Genomic DNA, 15,232 nt, shown 5'->3' with positions numbered 1-15,232 from the left:
AATGCCATGCAAATTATTTTACATTTAGAGTGCATCAAGAAAGTATTCACAGTGCTTCACTTTTTCCACATTTTGTAATGTTACAGCCTTGTTCCAAAATGGAATAAAAACAATTTTTCTCAAAATGATACCATGACATTGTGATTTAAAAAAAAAAAAAGCAAATTTATTAAACATAATATTCACATACTTTGTTGTCCAATTTCCCCCTGTCAACCTAGAAAAAAACCTAATACCTTTAGTAAGAAAATAAATAAAGAAAATATAAGGTATTTTATTGACACATTATTTCCAGGCTTTTGCGGGCCATATAAAATGACGTGGAGGGCCAGATCTGGCCCGTGTGCTTTGAGTTTGACACCTGTGCACTAGACACAGCAATGAGCTTGTTTATAGATGTACAATAAAACTCCTCGTAGGAAGTTGCCATTTGTTATAACTTTGTGACATGATACAATGCACATTAATGAACATAACAAATATAAATGTGACAAGATTATAGCCAAAGGCTGATTTCCATCAGCATTTCATTGCAAAGAAACAAGCCCAGGGTTCCCACTAATTCAGCGTTATAGTGAGTTGTATTTTTCACAAATGGGAAGCCGGTCCCTGAAAATAATGCCTACATTAAACCGGTCTGTGGTGCAAAAAAGGTTGGGGACCACTGCGTTAGAGTAAGGATGTCAAAACGTGGACCTTGGGGTGTTGTGTTTTTCCGGAATGCAAAGGAAAGTTGGCGCGGGAAAGGCGTGAAGGTGAGTACATGATTTATTTTTAACTCTTAAATACAAAAAAAAAGGTGCAAACAAAAGGCGCGCACAAAGGCGGAGATAAACTTGGCTAAGAAACAAAAAACTTGCACAAAGGCAGAAACTATGAACATGAAGCAAAACGCCACTAACTGTGGCATTAATAACAAAAACTTACTTGGCACGGAACTATGGAGACATGGGTAGCAGAAGTCATCAGAGGTAAACAGGGGTCACAGAGTTAATGTCGCCAGGCCGACCAACAGAAAATGAGAAGCTTGAATAACACAGACATGATTAACAACAGGTGCGTGAGTGCAAATGAATCCGGTGTGTGACATGAGGCCAGGTGAAAACTAATGGGTTGTCATGAAAACAAAACAGGGAGTGAAAAAACAGGAACTGACAAAATCCAAAAAAGCACATGGCCAAACAAAACATGATCACACAGACATGACAAATGATGTGATGTCAGTTCAAGATGGCGTAACGTTGATGTGGGTGTCACCATGGCAACCTACACTGAGTCAAAACAACGGCTGTGTGTTGAGTCATAGTCACTGCATAGTACTGCTGTGCAAGCTTTACAGTGACTACTCTAAAGTACAAGCAAGTTTAATTCCCTGTTTTTATTGTCCCTCAAGAAGATACACTGTCATAAAAATGCTTTATGACATACTAGAACTTTGCAAATTGGGCGTTTTTTTTTTTTTTTTGGGAAGTGTGATGATAGCCATAGATTAATCTAAGTAATAAAGTTGCACAATATATAACATGAGGATTGAGAAAGGGGTCGCCTTCAAGGTAGTTTCCCAATGAAGACAAATAGAAAAGTCCTAATTCCACGGGCCTACTGTGGCAAATATCACGAAGCAACGACACACAGTTCAGTCTTGTTCAGGGTCACTGAGCTGGAGCCTATCCAAGTTGACTTTGGCTGAGGGGCACAATACAACATTTTGCTACATAAATACCACGGATGACATATTTCATGGCATGACGTTAAAGTAAAATTCACATAGGAGAAAGTTTTGAAATGACAATGTAATGTTTAAACCATTTAAACATTAGGAGGATAAAGTCATGACATTACAATTGAAAATGTTCATAATATACCATAAAAGGTGATATTACAAGAAAAATGTCCTAACATAAGAAGAATGTACGATAATGAATGTCTACTACCGTATTTTTCGGAGTATAAGTCGCTCCGGAGTATAAGTCGCACCTGCCGAAAATGCATAATAAAGAAGGAAAAAAACATATATAAGTCGCACTGGAGTATAAGTCGCATTTTTTGGGGAAATGTATTTGATAAAACCCAACACCAAGAATAGACATTTGAAAGGCAATTTAAAATAAATAAAGAATAGTGAACAACAGGCTGAATAAGTGTACGTTATATGAGGCATAAATAAACAACTGAGAACGTGCCTGATATGTTAACGTAACATATTATGGTAAGAGTCATTCAAATAACTATAACATATAGAACATGCTATACGTTTACCAAACAATCTGTCACTCCTAATCGCTAAATCCCATGAAATCTTATACGTCTAGTCTCTTACGTGAATGAGCTAAATAATATTATTTGATATTTTACGCTAATGTGTTAATAATTTCACACATAAGTCGCTCCTGAGTATAAGTCGCACCCCCGGCCAAACTATGAAAAAAACTGCGACTTATAGTCCGAAAAATACGGTACATGCTGTTAGCATCTTAGCACATACACACGTTATTGTCATAATGTACATGTTACTAATGTGTTAGCATATGCTATATAGCTACAATTTGCTAACGTCTTAGCATACATACATTTTAAAGGCCTACTGAAATGATTTTTTAAAATTTAAACGGGAATAGCAGATCCATTCTGTGTCATACTTGATCATTTCGCGATATTGCCATATTTTTGCTGAAAGGATTTAGTAGAGAAAATCGACGATAAAGTTCGCAACTTTTGCTCGCTGATAAAAAAAAAGCCTTGCCTGTACCGGAAGTAGCGTGACGTCACAGGAGCTAGTATTCCTCACAATTCCCCATTGTTTACAATGGAGCGAGAGAGATTCGGACCGAGAATGTGACGATTACCCCATTAATTTGAGCGAGGATGAAAGATTCGTAGATGAGGAACGTTACAGTGAAGGACTTGAGAGGCAGTGATGGACGTATCTTTTTTCGCTCTGACCGTAACTTAGGTACAAGCTGGCTCATTGGATTCCACACTCTCTCCTTTTTCTATTGTGGATCACGGATTTGTATTTTAAACCACCTCGGATACTATATCCTCTTGAAAATGAGAGTCGAGCACGCGAAATGGACATTTAAAGTGACTTTTATCTCCAAGACAATACATCGGTGACACACTTAGCTACTGAGCTAACGTGATAGCATCGTTCTCAAATGAAGATAGGAACAAAATAAATAAACCCCTGACTGGAAAGATAGACAGAAGATCAACAATACTATTAAACCATGTACATGTAACTACACGGTTAAAAATTCTCAGCCTGGTAAGGCTTAACAATGCTGTTGCTAACGACGCTAAGGCTAATTTAGCAACTTAGCAACCGGACCTCACAGAACTATGATAAAAACATTAGCGCTCCACCTACGCCAGCCAGCCCTCATCTTCCCATCATCAGCCGTGCTCACCTGCATTCCAGCGATCAACGGCGCGACGAAGGACTTCATCCGTGGGTTTGGCGGCAAGCATCGGCTAAGCGTCTGCTATCAGGGTAAGTAGTCCTTGTTGTGTTGCTGTAAGTATTGTACTTAGCCGCTAATACACCGATCGATCCCACCTACAACGTTCTTCTTTGCAGCATCCATTGTTCATTAAACAAATTGCAAAAGATTCACCAACACAGATGTCCAGAATACTGTGGAATTTTGTCGAAGAAAACAAGAGGCTTTTCTATCGGGTCCGATGGGGTCCAACCACTTCCGTTGCTTTTGTGACGTCACGCGCATAAATCATATCCAAAGGAGTTTTTCAACCGGAAGTGTGGCGGGAATTTTAAAATTGCACTTTATAACTTAACCCGGCCGTATTGGCATGTGTTGCAATGTTAAGATTTCATCATTGATATATAAACTATCAGACTTTGTGGTTGGTAGTAGTGGGTTTCAGTAGGCCTTTAACATATCAACATACATTGCTTATGTCCTGGCTACATGTTGCTAATGTTTTAGCAATCATGTTTCTAATGTCTTTAGCATACGTACGTGTTAACTTCTTAATGTACATGTTACTGATGTGTTAGCATATGCTATATAGCTACAATTTGCTAACGTCTTAGCATACATACACGTTAACATCTCAACATACATTGCTTATGTCCTAGCTACAGGTTGCTAATGTTTTAGCATACATGTTGCTAATGTCTTTGGCATACATACGCGTTAACGCTTTATAGCCTGTATGAGTTGCTAACGTCTAAAGCAGTGGTTCTTAACCTTGTTGGAGGTACCGAACCCCACCAGTTTCATATGTGCATTCCCTTCCCTTCTTTAGTGAAAAATAAAATGTTTTGTTTTTTTCAAATTCAAGACAAAGTTATGTTTTTTTACTGGTGCACAAAATAAACCGTGCAAGAACATCACCTTGTTCAAAGAACAAAACCAACACAGTGCATAAACTCACAACAAATTACACACCTGCAAATCAGTCTGACTTCTGCTGTTGCCGTATCCGTAATACGCCCGATAGGGAGAAGTTTTTATTTACACGATGAGTCGGATATGTCTTAACCTCCGCGGCGGAGGCTCCGCCGAACCCAGGTTAAGAACCACTGGTCTAAACATTTATACTCGTTACTATCTTAGCATATATACAAGGTGCAAAGGTCTTAACATATACACGTTAATATCTTAGCATATATTTGCGTTGCTAACATCTTAGCATATCCACTTTTCTTTTTTTTACTAACGTCTTAGCATATGTACACATTGCTAAGGTATTACAGTAGCACACATGTTGCTAACGTCTAAGCATATAAACATGGTGCAAAGGTCTTAGCATGAATTCACATTGCTAACATCTTAACATATACACACTTTACCAACGTCTTAGCATGTACACTACTAACGTCAGCATGTTGCTAATGTCTTAACATTTATACACATTTAACTATTTATAAGAACTTTATTTCATTAATGTATTCAATAATTATTTACTATTTATTTTTTTAATTTTAATTGTTGTGTTCCAGTGCCTGGAGACTCTAATGGACTCCCATTTTTGAGGCTGAGTTTGCCGAGGTAGTTAAGAAGCTCCTCAGTGGTGTGGACGAGAGCCGCCCAGAGTTCCTTAAGGCTCTGGATGCTGTCTGACGAGACTCTGCAGCGTTGCATGGATTGGCACACCATGTTGGTGGTTCCTCTTTAAGAAGGGGGAACCGGAGGGTGTGTTCCAAACTATCATGAGATCACACTCCCGCTAAGGTCTATTCAGGTGTACTGGTGAGGAGGCTACACCTGATATTCAAACCTTGGATTCAAGAGGAGCAGTGTGGTTTTTGTCCTGGTCCTGGAGCTGTGGACCAGTTCTATACTCTCAGCAGGATCCTTGAGTTCGTCCAACCAGTCTACATGTTTTGTGTGCTGGATTGTGGCAATCCACTAAGAGCTTTGTCCTCATTAGAAGCAGGGTAAAGCTAATGCAACCGGAAGTGGAACAAAAATAAGCGCTAAACCAGAAGTGAACCAACAAACACCATAAAGACACCAGTAAACTTAACAAAGAACGACCTAAACAAACAGGTCACAGCAGTCCTAACATACACGTTGCTAAAGTCTTAGCATATATACGTTAGTGTCTTAGCTTATACAAACATTGCTAACTTCTAACTAGAGATGTCGATAAATGCTTTAAAATGTAATATCGGAAATTATCTGTATCGTTTTTTTTTTATTATCGTATCGTTTTTTAATTTTTATTTTTAATTAAATCAACATTTAAAAAAAAGATACACTTACAAATAGTGCACCAACCCAAAAAATAAACCTCCCCCATTCACACAAAAGGGTTGTTTCTTTCTGTTATTAATATTCTGGTTCCCACATTATATATCAATATATATCAATACAGTCTGCAGGGATACAGTCCGTAAGCACACATGATTGTATTTTTTTATGACAAAAAATAAAAATATACACTACCGTTCAAAAGTTTGGGGTCACCCAAACAATTTTGTGGAATAGCCTTCATTTCTAAGAACAAGAATAGACTGTCGAGTTTCAGATAAAAGTTCTCTTTTTCTGGCCATTTTGAGCATTTAATTGACCCCACAAATGTGATGCTCCAGAAACTCAATCAGCTCAAAGGAAGGTCAGTTTTGTAGCTTCTGTAACGAGCTAAACTGTTTTCAGATGTGTGAACATGATTGCACAAGGGTTTTTTAATCATCAATTAGCCTTCTGAGCCAATGAGCAAACACATTGTACCATTAGAACACTGGAGTGATAGTTTCTGGAAATGGGCCTCTATACACCTATGTAGATATTGCACCAAAAACCAGACATTTGCAGCTAGAATAGTCATTTACCACATTAGCAATGTATAGAGTGTATTTCTTTAAAGTTAAGACTAGTTTAAAGTTATCTTCATTGAAAAGTACAGTGCTTTTCCTTCAAAAATAAGGACATTTCAATGTGACCCCAAACTTTTCAACGGTAGTGTATATATTTTTGTCCCACGTTAAGCTTTTGTATTAGTGTCCCTAAAATAGATATCCCGGCCCCAGACACATTTCTTTCTCTAAATGTGGCCCCCTAGTCAAAATAATTGCCCAGGCCTGTGTTATTGTCTTTGCATATACATGTTGACTATTTGCTAGGTTATATATGTAACTAATGTCTTAACTTGTATATGTTGCATTGTTTTTAGCTACCAAAATGTATTAGTCTGTGGCCTTTAATGAAATGCAAGGTAAAGAAGCAACAGTCAAGTTTGCATCAACACTTTTATTGGGTGACTAAGGTGCAAAGCTCCTTGCTGGGATCCATCCAGACGGGCGGTGGCAACTTCAGGCAGTCCACCTGAGCTTGAAACTCCTCCTTCTCGCTGGGCTCCAGCTCTCGCCTCTTGCTCACCAGGTAGAGGTCCGTGGTGGTGTGGCTCAGCGAGTCCACGTCGAAGCGGAACAACAAACAGTCCGGACAGGAAGTGTGGTGGAAGGTGGCGGTGAAGACGTAGTTTTTCCCCTTCAGAGTCATGACGTGGCCCGCAGCGGTGGCGTTGAGGGGGTACGACTTGCACTCGTCTCCGAAGCGGTTGGCTTGGATGCAGGAGAAGTTGGAGGCGTGGAAAGTGATGCTGTCTCTCTGTTTGAGGACGCTCTCGTCCACCGATCTGTTCAAACTGCCGGCGACCAAAGCCCACGTTCCTTCCATCGTGCTGACGTCCACGCCGACCAGCGGCTTGATCAGGTCTTCACATCCCAGAGGAGCACATGTGCTCTCTGAGAGGAAGCAGAGGACTGCGATGGCGCACACAACTACAAGCATCCTGGGAATGTTTTGTCACGCTGGCGATGCTCACAGGAACTCCTGCTTTTATAGACGTTTGACAGTGCAGACCCCAGACAGACCACGCCCACTACTGTAGTTGAATGATTGACAGATATCACACACACCGACAAAACAAACAGAAAAAGCACTTTGCTACCAAATATGAAAGGTCTCTTTTAAAGGGACTTCAGTTTTGTTTTTTTTTAAACTACAAGCTATTTTTTTCCGGGAAAAAATATACTTTATCAACCCACATATAAAAACCTATATATATATATATATACAGGACTGTCTCAGAAAATTTGAATATTGTGATAAAGTTTTTTATTTTCTGTAATGCAATTAAAAAAACAAAAATGTCATACATTCTGGATTCATTACACATCAACTGAAATATTGCAAGCCTTTTATTATTTTAATATTGCTGATTATGGCGTACAGCTTAAGAAAACTCAAAAATCCTACCTCAAAAAATTTGAATATTTCCTCAGACCAAGTAAAAAAAAAAAAGATTTATAACAGCAAAACAAAATCAAACATTTGAAAATGTCAATTAATGCACTCAGTACTTGGTTGGGAATCCTTTTGCACGGATTACTGCATCAATGCGGCGTGGCATGGAGGCAATCAGCCTGTGGCATTGCTGAGGTGTTATGGATGCCCAGGATGCTTCAATAGCGGCCTTTAGCTTCTTTCAGCTTCTTCTTCACAATACCCCACAAATTCTCTATGGGGTTCAGGTCAGGGGGGAGTTGGCAGGCCAATCGAGGACAGTAATGCCATGGTCAGTACACCAGTTACTGGTGGTTTTGGCACTGTGGGCAGGTGCCAGATCATGCTGGAAAATGAAATCATCATCTCCATAGAGCTTTTCAACAGATGGAAGCATGTAGTGCTAAATAGTGATACATTTTGGTGATGTCGAAAAATTACAATCATATCAAATTAGCTTCATGGCATGGCCTTTTAACTTCATGTGAGTGATGATGATTGACGACACCTGTTGGCTTCCTGAGCTAATTTAAATAGAGCTCATGTGATACAGTCATTAGACTCGGTTACAAACGCGACAATGGGAAAGTCTAAGGAACTCGGCACAGATCTGAAAAAACGAATCATTGACTTGAACAAGTCAGGAAAGTCACTTGGAGCCATTTCAAAGCAGCTTAAGGTTCCAAGAGCAACTGTGCAGACAATTGTTCGTAAGTGTAAAGTGCATGGCACAGTTTTGTCACTGCCACGATCAGGAAGAAAACGCAAGCTATCACCTGCTGCTAAGAGAAAATTGGTCAGGATGGTCAAGAGTCAACCAAGAACCACCAAAAAGCAGGTCTGCAATGAATTGGAAGCTGCTGGAACACAGGTGTCAGTGTCTACAGTCAAGCGTGTTTTGCATCGCCATGGACTGAGAGGCTACCATGCAAGAAGGAAGCCCTTGCTCCAGAAGCGACACCGTAAGGCTCGTCTAAAGTTTGCTGCTGATCACATGGACAAAGATAAGATCTTCTGGAGGAAAGTTCTGTGGTCAGATGAAACAAAAATTGAGCTGTTTGGCCACAATACCCAGCAATATGTTTCGAGGAGAAAAGGTGAGGCCTTTAATCCCAGGAACACCAATCCTATCGTCAAGCATGGTGGTGGTAGTATTATGCTCTGGGCCTGTTTTGCTGCCAATTGAACTGGTGCTTTACAGAGAATAAATGGGACAATGAAAAAGGTGGATTACCTCCAAATTCTTCAGAACAACCTAAAATCATCAGCCCGGAGGTTGGGTCTTGGGCGCAGTTGGGTGTTCCAACGGGACAATGACCCCAAACACACGTCAAAAGTGGTAAAGGAATGGCTAAATCAGGCTAGAATTAAGGTTTTGGAATGGCCTTCCCAAAGTCCTGACTTAATTGTGTTGACAATGCTGAAGAAACAAGTCCATGTCAGAAAACCAACATATTCAGCTGAACTGCACCGATTTTGTCAATAGGAGTGGTCAAAAATTCAACCAGAAGCTTGTGGATGGCTACCAAAAGCGCCTTATTGCAGTGAAACTAGCCAAGGGACATGTAACCAAATATTAACATTGCTGTATGTATACTTTTGACCCGGCAGATTTGGTCACATTTCCAGTAGATCCATAATAAATTCATAAAAGAACCAAACTTCATGAATGTTTTTTGTGACCAACAAGTATGTGCTCCAATCACTCTATCACAAAAAAATAAGAGTTTTAGAAATGATTGGAAACTCAAGACAGCCATGACATTATGTTCTTTACAAGAGTATGTAAACTTTTGACCACAACTGTACATATGTGTATATATATATATATATATATATATATATATATATATATATATATATATATATATATATATATATATATATATATATATGTATATATATACAGTACCGTTCAAAAGTTTGGGGTCACCCAAACAATTTTGTGGAATGGCCTTCATTTCTAAGAACAAGAATAGACTGTCGAGTTTCAGATGAAAGTTGTCTTTTTCTGGCCATTTTGAGCGTTTAATTGACCCCACAAATGTGATGCTCCAGAAACTCAATCTGCTCAAAGGAAGGTCAGTTTTGTAGCTTCTGTAACGAGCTAAACTGTTTTCAGAGGTGTGAACATGATTGCACAAGAGTTTTCTAATCATCAATTAGCCTTCCGAGCCAATGAGCAAACACATTGTACCATTAGAACACAAGAGTGATACTTGCTGGAAATGGGCCTCTATACACCTATGTAGATATTGCACCAAAAACCAGACATTTGCAGCTAGAATAGTAATTTACCACATTAGCAATGTATAGAGTGTATTTCTTTAAAGTTAAGACTAGTTTAAAGTTATCTTCATTGAAAAGTACAATGCTTTTCCTTCAAAAATAAGGACATTTCAATGTGACCCCAAACTTTTGAACGGTAGTGTATATATTTTTGTCCCACGCTAAGCTTTTGTATTAGTGTCCCTAAAATAGATATCCCGGCCCCCAGACACATTTCTTTCTCTAAATGTGGCCCCCAAGTCAAAATAATTGCCCAGGCCTGTGTTATTGTCTTTGCATATACTTGTTGACTATTTGCTAGGTTATATATGTAACTAATGTCTTAACTTGTATATGTTGCATTGTTTTTAGCTATCAAAATGTATTAGTCTGTGGCCTTTAATGAAATGCAAGGTAAAGAAGCAACAGTCAAGTTTGCATCAACACTTTTATTGGGTGACTAAGGTGCAAAGCTCCTTGCTGGGATCCATCCAGACGGGCGGTGGCAACTTCAGGCAGTCCACCTGAGCTTGAAACTCCTCCTTCTCGCTGGGCTCCAGCTCTCGCCTCTTGCTCACCAGGTAGAGGTCCGTGGTGGTGTGGCTCAGCGAGTCCACGTCGAAGCGGAACAACAAACAGTCCGGACAGGAAGTGTGGTGGAAGGTGGCGGTGAAGACGTAGTTTTTCCCCTTCAGAGTCATGACGTGGCCCGCAGCGGTGGCGTTGAGGGGGTAGGACTTGCACTCGTCTCCGAAGCGGTTGGCTTGGATGCAGGAGAAGTTGGAGGCGTGGAAAGTGATGCTGTCTCTCTGTTTGAGGACGCTCTCGTCCACCGATCTGTTCAAACTGCCGGCGACCAAAGCCCACGTTCCTTCCATCGTGCTGACGTCCACGCCGACCAGCGGCTTGATCAGGTCTTCACATCCCAGAGGAGCACATGTGCTCTCTGAGAGGAAGCAGAGGACTGCGATGGCGCACACAACTACAAGCATCCTGGGAATGTTTTGTCACGCTGGCGATGCTCACAGGAACTCCTGCTTTTATAGACGTTTGACAGTGCAGACCCCAGACAGACCACGCCCACTACTGTAGTTGAATGATTGACAGATATCACACACACACCGACAAAACAAACAGAAAAAGCACTTTGCTACCAAATATGAAAGGTCTCTTTTAAAGGGACTTCAGTTTTTTTTTTTTTAAACTACAAGCTATTTTTTTCCGGGAAAAAATATACTTTATCAACCCACATATAAAAACCTATATATATATATATATATATATATATATATATATATATATATATATATATATATATATATATATATATATATACACACACAGGACTGTCTCAGAAAATTTGAATATTGTGATAAAGTTTTTTATTTTCTGTAATGCAATTAAAAAAACAAAAATGTCATACATTCTGGATTCATTACACATCAACTGAAATATTGCAAGCCTTTTATTATTTTAATATTGCTGATTATGGCGTACAGCTTAAGAAAACTCAAAAATCCTACCTCAAAAAATTTGAATATTTCCTCAGACCAAGTAAAAAAAAAAAAAGATTTATAACAGCAAAACAAAATTAAACATTTGAAAATGTCAATTAATGCACTCAGTACTTGGTTGGGAATCCTTTTGCACGGATTACTGCATCAATGCGGCGTGGCATGGAGGCAATCATCCTGTGGCATTGCTGAGGTGTTGTGGATGCCCAGGATGCTTCAATAGCGGCCTTTAGCTTCTTCTTCACAATACCCCACAAATTCTCTATGGGGTTCAGGTCAGGGGGGAGTTGGCAGGCCAATCGAGGACAGTAATGCCATGGTCAGTACACCAGTTACTGGTGGTTTTGGCACTGTGGGCAGGTGCCAGATCATGCTGGAAAATGAAATCATCATCTCCATAGAGCTTTTCAACAGATGGAAGCATGTAGTGCTAAATAGTGATACATTTTGGTGATGTCGAAAAATTACAATCATATCAAATTAGCTTCATGGCATGGCCTTTTAACTTCATGTGAGTGATGATGATTGACGACACCTGTTGGCTTCCTGAGCTAATTTAAATAGAGCTCATGTGATACAGTCATTAGACTCGGTTACAAACGCGACAATGGGAAAGTCTAAGGAACTCGGCACAGATCTGAAAAAACGAATCATTGACTTGAACAAGTCAGGAAAGTCACTTGGAGCCATTTCAAAGCAGCTTAAGGTTCCAAGAGCAACTGTGCAGACAATTGTTCGTAAGTGTAAAGTGCATGGCACAGTTTTGTCACTGCCACGATCAGGAAGAAAACGCAAGCTATCACCTGCTGCTAAGAGAAAATTGGTCAGGATGGTCAAGAGTCAACCGAGAACCACCAAAAAGCAGGTCTGCAATGAATTGGAAGCTGCTGGAACACAGGTGTCAGTGTCTACAGTCAAGCGTGTTTTGCATCGCCATGGACTGAGAGGCTACCATGCAAGAAGGAAGCCCTTGCTCCAGAAGCGACACCGTAAGGCTCGTCTAAAGTTTGCTGCTGATCACATGGACAAAGATAAGATCTTCTGGAGGAAAGTTCTGTGGTCAGATGAAACAAAAATTGAGCTGTTTGGCCACAATACCCAGCAATATGTTTGGAGGAGAAAAGGTGAGGCCTTTAATCCCAGGAACACCATTCCTATCGTCAAGCATGGTGGTGGTAGTATTATGCTCTGGGCCTGTTTTGCTGCCAATTGAACTGGTGCTTTACAGAGAATAAATGGGACAATGAAAAAGGTGGATTACCTCCAAATTCTTCAGAACAACCTAAAATCATCAGCCCGGAGGTTGGGTCTTGGGCGCAGTTGGGTGTTCCAACGGGACAATGACCCCAAACACACGTCAAAAGTGGTAAAGGAATGGCTAAATCAGGCTAGAATTAAGGTTTTGGAATGGCCTTCCCAAAGTCCTGACTTAATTGTGTGGACAATGCTGAAGAAACAAGTCCATGTCAGAAAACCAACATATTCAGCTGAACTGCACCGATTTTGTCAATAGGAGTGGTCAAAAATTCAACCAGAAGCTTGCGGATGGCTGCCAAAAGCGCCTTATTGCAGTGAAACTTAGCCAAGGGACATGTAACCAAATATTAACATTGCTGTATGTATACCTTTGACCCGGCAGATTTGGTCACATTTTCAGTAGATCCATAATAAATTCATAAAAGAACCAAACTTCATGAATGTTTTTTGTGACCAACAAGAAAAAAATAAGAGTTTTAGAAATGATTGGAAACTCAAGACAGCCATGACATTATGTTCTTTACAAGAGTATGTAAATTTTTGACCACAACTGTACATATATATATATATATATATATATATATATATATATATATATATATATATATATATATATATATATATATATATATATATATATATATATATATATATACACCACCGTTCAAAAGTTTGGGGTCACCCAAACAATTTTGTGGAATGGCCTTCATTTCTAAGAACAAGAATAGACTGTCGAGTTTCAGATAAAAGTTGTCTTTTTCTGGCCATTTTGAGCGTTTGATTGACCCCACAAATGTGATGCTCCAGAAACTCAATCTGCTCAAAGGAAGGTCAGTTTTGTAGCTTCTGTAACGAGCTAAACTGTTTTCAGAGGTGTGAACATGATTGCACAAGAGTTTTCTAATCATCAATTAGCCTTCCGAGCCAATGAGCAAACACATTGTACCATTAGAACACAAGAGTGATAGTTTCTGGAAATGGGCCTCTATACACCTATGTAGATATTGCACCAAAAACCAGACATTTGCAGCTAGAATAGTCATTTACCACATTAGCAATGTATAGAGTGTATTTCTTTAAAGTTAAGACTAGTTTAAAGTAATCTTCATTGAAAAGTAAAGTGCTTTTCCTTCAAAAATAAGGACATTTCAATGTGAACCCAAACTTTTGAACGGTAGTGTATATACACAATCCCTGACAAAATTGTCGCTTAGGTAAAGGTCTAATCATTTTTCTTTGACAAGAAATGGCTAATTTATATCTCAACAGCTTTTGAAATAATATTTTGGTGCCAATCGAAACTCCTGAAAAGCATTCTAACTTTTACACCTTGGTAAAGCACACTCAGTCAGTTTTTGCAAGGACAAAAGTCTTGCCGCCTTGTCATACGATGCACCCAATCCGAGATTACAGTCTCACCTGTGATCACTAATTGAACAATCAATGAGTGGGTGTGTATAAAAAGAACCCCGGCACACCAGACGTTCACATCAACTGCAACTTGACCTCTGACAACATGCCACCTTTAGAGTCTCGGTGTCAAGTACAACGAAGACCCCGATAGAAAACTGCTCGGGAAGACCGTTTCTTGGCTTGACAATCCACGGCCAGCCCCTTTTCCACTGCAGCAGAGCTCCACCAAGATTGGTCACATCAAGTGTCAACTAGAACAGTTTGTAGAATTGTGTCTCCAAAGGGCCTCCATGGTCGAATCAGTGACCAGAAATCAGCTCTAAACAAAAGGCAATTAAAAAAACCGTGTGGCATTTACCAAGACCCACATCCTGCTAGAAGGATGGGTGCCGGAGAAGTGGCAGAAAGTGGATTTCTCAGATTAATCTTCAGTTGAATACAATTACAGTGGCCACAAATATTGCAGGAGACCTACTGAAGCCCGCATGGATCCGAGATTCACCCTAGAAAACAGTTGAGTTTGGTGGCGTTACATCCATTACAGGGGTGTGCGAGAGATTTGCAGGGTGAAAGGCGATAGCCTATAATAGAAAATAGCATGAAATATCAAGAAATATTAGGTACTTCTTACATTCCCAACCATAAAAGGGGTCACATTTTGCAGCAGGATGGTGCTCCATCACATACTTCTATATGAAAGTTCATCAAGGTGAAGAAGATCAAGGTGCTCCAAGACTGGTCAGCCCAGTCACCAGACATGAACATCATTGAGCATGTCCGAGGTAGAATGAAAGAGGAAGCATGAAAGACGGAAGCAAAGAATCTTAATGAACTCTGGGGGGCATGTAAGTCTGCTTTCTTTGCTGTCCTTGATGACTTTATCAATAATTTATATGAATCATTGTCGATCTGCAGGGGTGCAGTCCTTCAAGCCAATGGAAGTCATACAAGATAATAAATATGGATCTCACAGCACCACTACTTAATTCACTGCTGCGATGCAACATTTTTGTATTTGAA

General features: G+C 39.8%; 1 protein-coding gene across 1 annotated transcript in view; it reads right to left on the bottom strand.

Annotated features, from left to right (window-relative positions):
* The window catches only part of misp3 (MISP family member 3), a 28,876-nt gene extending 27,877 nt beyond the window's left edge, over positions 1–999 (bottom strand). The window contains exon 1 of the mRNA XM_062026131.1: positions 928–999. The gene's annotated coding sequence lies outside the window, so the exon portion shown is untranslated. The remainder of the gene's footprint in view (positions 1–927) is intronic.
* Positions 1,000–15,232: the final 14,233 nt, after the last annotated feature.

This window comes from Entelurus aequoreus, linkage group LG18, assembly GCF_033978785.1.
Source record: "Entelurus aequoreus isolate RoL-2023_Sb linkage group LG18, RoL_Eaeq_v1.1, whole genome shotgun sequence".
In the NCBI taxonomy this organism is placed as follows: Eukaryota; Metazoa; Chordata; class Actinopteri; order Syngnathiformes; family Syngnathidae; genus Entelurus; species Entelurus aequoreus.
Note: the sequence above shows the minus strand (reverse complement) of the source record. Positions and strands in the feature narration are given on the sequence as shown.